This window comes from Amblyomma americanum, chromosome 2, assembly GCF_052857255.1.
Source record: "Amblyomma americanum isolate KBUSLIRL-KWMA chromosome 2, ASM5285725v1, whole genome shotgun sequence".
Classification (NCBI taxonomy): domain Eukaryota; kingdom Metazoa; phylum Arthropoda; class Arachnida; order Ixodida; family Ixodidae; genus Amblyomma; species Amblyomma americanum.
The window spans coordinates 150604423-150611242 of NC_135498.1; the positions used below are offsets into that span (position 1 = coordinate 150604423).

The window sequence follows — 6820 nt, forward strand, 5'->3', positions numbered from 1 at the left end:
CTTCAGCATCGTACATATCCATCTCCTAGATGCTTTATTGCCCCCATACTGTTAAAGGGAGGGTGCGAGACTCTGCCATACATACTCCCTCAATGTACCAAATGGGAACGTGACTTTTAAACTATGAACAATATGCTGCAGGCCACTACTGACTCTGTAAACTACGCGGCCATACTCGTAAACAGCATAAACGCCGCAAAAAAGTCGGAACCCAGATGCAAAACAAAGAGTCAACAGAAGATTTGGGGTAACAATAAATACATTGAAATAGCAACAGAGGTTGCAGACTGTTTCTTGAAGCAACATTTGTACAATGTGTACAATATTGAATGCAATGACAAGATTGCAATCTATGCCCATTGCAGTGAGATGTATAGTTCGCATGAGAACACACCCAACCACGCTAGTCGTGTGGGGTTATCATGTTTGGGAGGTGCAATATGCCGAGCATTTGAGGCTCACAGTGGATCGGGTAGTTTGGATGATGAAGTAGTCAAGATCCCTGCCATGTTGCGTACAGATTTTGACATTTAAGATGTAACATCGCAAATGATTGCACAGGGAATCAACACGCTGAACGGGGCATATCTGTTAAATGCTCTGTGTGATAAGAACTTGGCTTCGGCATTGCAAAATGTCAAAGAAGCGTCCGATGCATATGAAGTGTACAAAAGAAAAATGTTGTGTTCTTCGACGTGTGACTTTGATGTTACTGCAATGGTTGCTTTGGTGGACGAGCAAGCAAAGAGCCGACAATTGTGCTCTATTGTTTACAATGCCATGTTAACATATACCAAGAAACAAATTGGTCACGTGCTCAAGTGCAATGTTTGTTAACGCGGTGTTATTGTTGTATGTATATACTACAGGGGTGTGTTGTGTCTGAAGAATGAATAAATGATTTTAATATGCTATAATTTGGAGTGTTTCGTTCTTGTAAGAATGGACGAGTGGTCTAAGCCGCCAGATTTAAGCTCTGGTCTTCGTAAGAAGGCGTGGGTTCGAACCCCACTTCTGACAAAACTCGTTAAGATTTTTCTCTGCGTATACAATTAATGCAAATACAATGACGCGACAAGCGTGTAGTCTTTTAATGAAGAATTTTATTTTCTTTCGATGATTTTATTAGTCTTGTGGCTTACTCTGGTCAATGTCTATTGGTGAATCATTTTCAGTACCATGATCTGGCTCTGGGTCATTTTCTGGTTCTGGATCGGTTTCTGGTTCTGGATCAGTTTCTGGTTCTGAGTCATTTTCTGGCTCTGGTTCGGGGTCTTTTTCTGGCTCTGGGTCTTTCTCTGGCTCTGGGTCATTCATGGCCATTGATTCTGTGTCATTTTTTTGTTCGACTGGCGGATCTGGTTTGATTAACGAATCAGGTTGCTCATCATCTTGCAAATCGTTCCGGGGACGATTGTCCGGTTCATTGGTTCTAGAATAGTCGTCTTGATGTGTAGTCTGATCATCTTCAGTGTCTAAAAGGTGCTCACATTCGGTGATAGTGATGATATCGGCCGCACAATCTTCAGAGCTTTGGGGTTGGTCATCATTTTCATCTTCAATAACAACAGCTCATTCTGATATGTCGTCATAGGGCATTTTTTCTGATGACTCGTAACCTTTGCGCTGTTTTTTGGTCTCGTCCATTTCAGTGTCATAGGTATCATCAAATTTGCGCTTGCGACCATATCCACGTTTCTTGTGTATCTTGTTGCTTAGTTTTTGCAGATGACGCCTTTTCCTGGCCAATTGTCGTTCGACTGTCGCCATTTCGACTTCAACTTCTGCCAGCCGGGATTCAGTTTGTCGCAATTTCCGCAGGTTCTGTTCTGCCTCGTAAATTCGATTGTCGTAGTCGTTCTCGAAAAGGTTTTTCCGGTGATAATAACTAAGATGCTTGTATTCAGCATAATATGGGTGCCTTTCTCGGTTGGTATGATCATACGAAGTGTACTGTCTGGGTGGGGGGGGCGACAGTGCCTGACATTGTGGTGATGGCCGTGTTGGGTATCATGTGCCAGCAACAGTTGCCTGCTGGTTTATTGAAAGCATCACATTTACAAGCATATTCCACGTACTTGTAGCAAGGCACTCGTCGTCCCTTAAACATGATCACTTCTGGTACATGGTCTGCGTCAAACAATAACAATGCCGTTTTTGAATGTCCAATCATTCTTGCATTAACGAGCGTCACGCCCGGTGGCGTGTCAATGGCCATTATCAAATTTGCAGTGGACGTATGAGGTCTCACGTCTTCAATAACGCCTTTGACAAACATTATGTACTTATGAGATGCTTTTTATAATACGAACGTCACATGCATAACATCACAACACTACGTGTATATTATGTTATGTATGTGAGTAATACACCGAGATGGTAAGGAACATAGTTTATTTCACGTACACACTTTTATACAAAATTCAATTGTTTTGTGTTTATCAACCGCACACAAAAGTGGGCGCGCATAGCATTGCGCCTATGTTTGCATTAGAAAATTTCTTTGCGACTGGTGATGGTACATACAATGAATCGCGATGACAAGCGTGTCTGGTCCACCACAAATCGTTGTGATACTTGGTGGTCGATGGATGGAAGTACAGGTGGTATTCTCCGTTGTCTGCGCCGCCGTTGCCGGGTCCGGATGGGACGGCGTACGTGATGCGTGCAGTGTGCGGCGTGTCTCCAAAATAATCGACCACGGCCATGGAGTCGTCGTAATCGAAGCCATTGCCTTTGAATGGGCGTTCCTTGATTTTGACTCCGCCCAATTCGGTTCACACTTTGCATATATTTGAAGCAACGACAATCGACGACGCCGGCTTCATTGATTGGAGCGTCCGCGATTCCACTGTGGTGATGATTTTTGCATTGCGCTCAAGTTTTAAAACGTACTCAGTTTCATTTGCATTCACAAACACGATGGTTTTAAGGTCACACATGATGTCCACTCTCTGCCTAGGCTCGAGCAGGAAATGCACAGCGTTTGTTCGATGTCCTTATCATCGGACCCAAACTGCGCAGCGCCATCTACACGGGTTCGGCTATGCACGATAGAATATTTTCGTATTCATGCGGTAACGTGACTCCAATTCTAAGCACATGCGTGCCTTCGTATTCATAAGGAATGATTTACACGGTCTGTAAATTATAATCAATGTCATCAAAAGATCCCAGTACTGGCGTTAGTTTTTTTCAGTTTCTGAACCACGTCGTTAATATCTTCCGTGTATGGATCTACGTGGTCATTGTCATCCATCTCCAAAGTAATAATTGTCTGTTGAACGTTGGGGTAAAATTTATATTGCGGTGATTGAGCGGCAAACATACCTAGCGATGGTGTAATTTTTGCGATGACACCGCGAAATGACACAATATCTTCTCCGTGTGGTTTGACATTAAAAATTTTGGTGGTTTTGCCTTTATTGCTCGATTGATTACCCAATGCTGCGGCGACAATGCGCAATTTCTGGGAGTGTCTCAGAGGAATTACTGATACTCGCATGAGACCATCGTGCATTTCACCGGCACCGGAACAGTGGTAAACGCCAACAACACCGACCCCCGCAATAACGTTTTCGTACGTGTTGAACAGGGTTTGATTCTTGTTTATAAAAGAAATTAATTTATCCGTACTTATTGTTTCGACGTCATCGATCACAGTGGATATCGTAGTTGTTAGGAGTATTTGAACAAACCTGGATGATAATTTGATATTTTTGGGCAATTCGAGTTTAGATATCACGTTTAATGCTTCCGGCAGCCCACTTACAAGGGGTTCATCGGGAGGGGTTACAAACAAACTCATGTTTAGTAATGCTGCTATAGTATATTATTAATATATACACGCGTTATGTAGTATATTAGTTTTGTATTGTACATAAAAAAATATATACCGTATGATCAATAATTGAAATGAATTTATTTGATGCGCTATGGGGTATCACCAGTGGCATGTACGTGGGATTTGCCGCGGTCAATGGTGTACAAAATGCATTGGAAGGTCCGCCCCAATGTTTGACCGTATTGGTATACGTGCGTAATAATGACGACCAATTGGTGATATGGGGCGACAGAGGAATAATATGGGATGCTTCGGCTCATAGATTATACATTTTAAACGCGGAGCATTCCGGCCGTGCAGATCACATGTCGGGAATGGCAATCGATTTGACCCCCAGTCTCACTGTAACGAGGGCCGTTCGGTTATTGGAAAGCGATACACGGACGTTTTACTACAGACCGTATCATGCCCAAAAACGCATGCGCGCGCTCGGTGTTTCGGAGCAAATTGTCCACATAGACTGGCCGTCTATTCAAAGCCCGGACGATGGTCATGACATCGCTATAAATGGAGAGCAGGTCGAATTTAAATACGTGTTTACCGCCCTCGATTTATTGCGAGTATTGTTGGATCATTCGATATTGTTGCGTTGATAATAAAGGCTGTACTATATGGTGATGGTGTGTCTTATCGAATATGTGGTTATTGCCAATACTCGTTACGTTGTTGATGATATTGACGGCATCGAACGCATATGAAGATAATAATTATTAGTAGGACCACACTAGCAATGACAGATGCATAAATTATATAAGTGTCATATTGCGATGAATTTTCATTATCGTTGACATTCGCGGCGTGCTCGTCTCTATCCTATTCTGGGAATTTTGGACCGTATATGTCTACACTAGAGCCTTCGTTGTCTTCAAAGAGGGGCATCCGCGCGTCCAGATTGGCGCGTCGGAATCGTTCGCGTTGAATTTTGTCCGTCGTGGATACGGATTGGTCGATGTGGGTATAAATCGTGTCTTGCATTTTCTTCAACTTCAAGTATTGGTCGTAATCTGGATGATGCGTCATACCAGAACACATACGTTGTGCGAAAAATGCCGAGATGGTATACACGAACCTACTCATGTCACTCTTCGCATAATTGTCATAACATCCGACATGAATCATGTTATTTTCGGTGATATACAGCAATCTCCCTTGCCACAAAAATGCAGATACAACTTTCATTCCGTTACATTCACTAACTGTTATACAATCTCCAATCGATGCATTGTTCATTATTGGCAGGTCCGGTTGTTGCACGTTTGCGTAAATTTCTTGTTCGGTATTAGAAAACGTGCATTTATTAATATATCTAGTGTAATGATTATGTTTCGGCTTGAATTTTAGCAGGTCCCGCATTCTCCAATTTAAAAATGCCATATTCAAATCGATTACATTAACGCCTGCGTATTGTATTGCAGCATGGACCGATGAGCCGATTGGGTCGGACACTACGTATCTGCGATTGTTGCGTGTAAACGCGACGCGCGCGTTCCATAGTTCGTTCGTGTGCTCAGCTAAAAACCAACACGCATTTGAACGTTCGTCTATCAATATGAATGATCTGTCGTTCGAATTTGAGGACGGAATAATGATTGTGCCATCAAAAAAATTTATAGGTTTTATCTTGCCATGTATTCTTTTGGTTAAATTATTGTGCATTAACAATTCGGCTTCATGTCCAATCTCTCCCAGTAGAGGGTACGTCGCATCTCGTCTTGCTCCCATCCCCGCAGCAAACATAGACGCGCAGCTCTCTCGTCGCTAAGTCTCATGCTTTCCGTTCTATCTTTAATAAAAATTCTGACCGCGTTTCGAACGACCGTCCTCTTGGTAATGTTCTGCGTATCCGTTGCAAATACGGCCGAATCGGAAAATAGGCTCGGTGCCCCCGGAGGTGAAAGTAGTCCCAATACATCAAGGGCGTTATATGCCTGTAAAAGTCTATTCATGGCAACGCCATTGGGAGTGCACGAACCCGTGATCCAACTGTCAGGGACAATGTGTTTATTTTTATTCACCATCGACGTCATGTTTCTAATCATTGATCTTAAAAGAATTTTTTATTCTTGCGTGAATTATAATCGAATATCTTTCATTTGCGAAGCATCGAAAATGGCCGGGTTATGGGTCATAACCCAGTTAAGTTCGGTACTCGAAACGTGACTTATATTTAGCGTGTGACCCAATTCGTGCAATAAAACGATAAACAGCGTATCTGCCGACAGTTGCATTGTGGTAATAACTGCATTTTAATGAATAAAAAGCACAATTCGCATGTCCTCGCACACGCGGGTACATTGCGTAATAACATTTTTGCAATCCGGAATTTTGATGCATTTCGTAAGTTGACATCGATGCGGAATCATGCCTGGATGATAAATAATTTCCAATTTGAAACTTTACGCTAACACAAGTAGAATTTGCATATTCAGTGGGCATCGGATTAAATATGACGTTACAATCGGATTCAAGGTGTATACGAGTGGTGCTTTCGCGTACATACAAGTGAGGCACGACAGGAACAAATCCTATGTTAGTTCCACACAAAATGAGAGCGTTCCATGTTTCTAATGCAGAGTATATGTAAGCGTTCATTATATGTTCACAAACAGTTCACAAACAGCAGTTCACAAACAAAAAAAAGAAGATATGGGGCAACTATAATCTAAATCAATCTGTTCTACAGACAAAGGACAGAGTAAAGTATCTCGGTATCACATTTACAGCGAAGTTGGATTGGACCGCACACGTCGACGCGATAACTGCCAGGGCTTCCTGCGTTCTCAACCTTTTTAAAAGAAACTTTAAACATACGACTCCACGCCTAAAAGAAACATTGTACTTTACGAATGTCAGGCCAATTCTCGAATATGGATGCGTATGTTGGGACCCGTTCACAAATATTTTAAAGGACAAGCTTGAACGAGTTCAGAAGCGGGCAGCAAGGTTCGTAACTGGGAATTACAACTTTAAGGTTAG

The 6820-nt window shown here is 42.4% G+C and overlaps 1 non-coding gene across 1 annotated transcript; it reads left to right on the top strand.

Annotated features, from left to right (window-relative positions):
- The first annotated feature begins 936 nt into the window (after positions 1-936).
- Positions 937-1020, top strand: TRNAL-UAA (transfer RNA leucine (anticodon UAA)). The gene has a single exon. It is a non-coding gene; the product is annotated as a tRNA-Leu (tRNA).
- The last annotated feature ends 5800 nt before the right edge of the window (positions 1021-6820 follow it).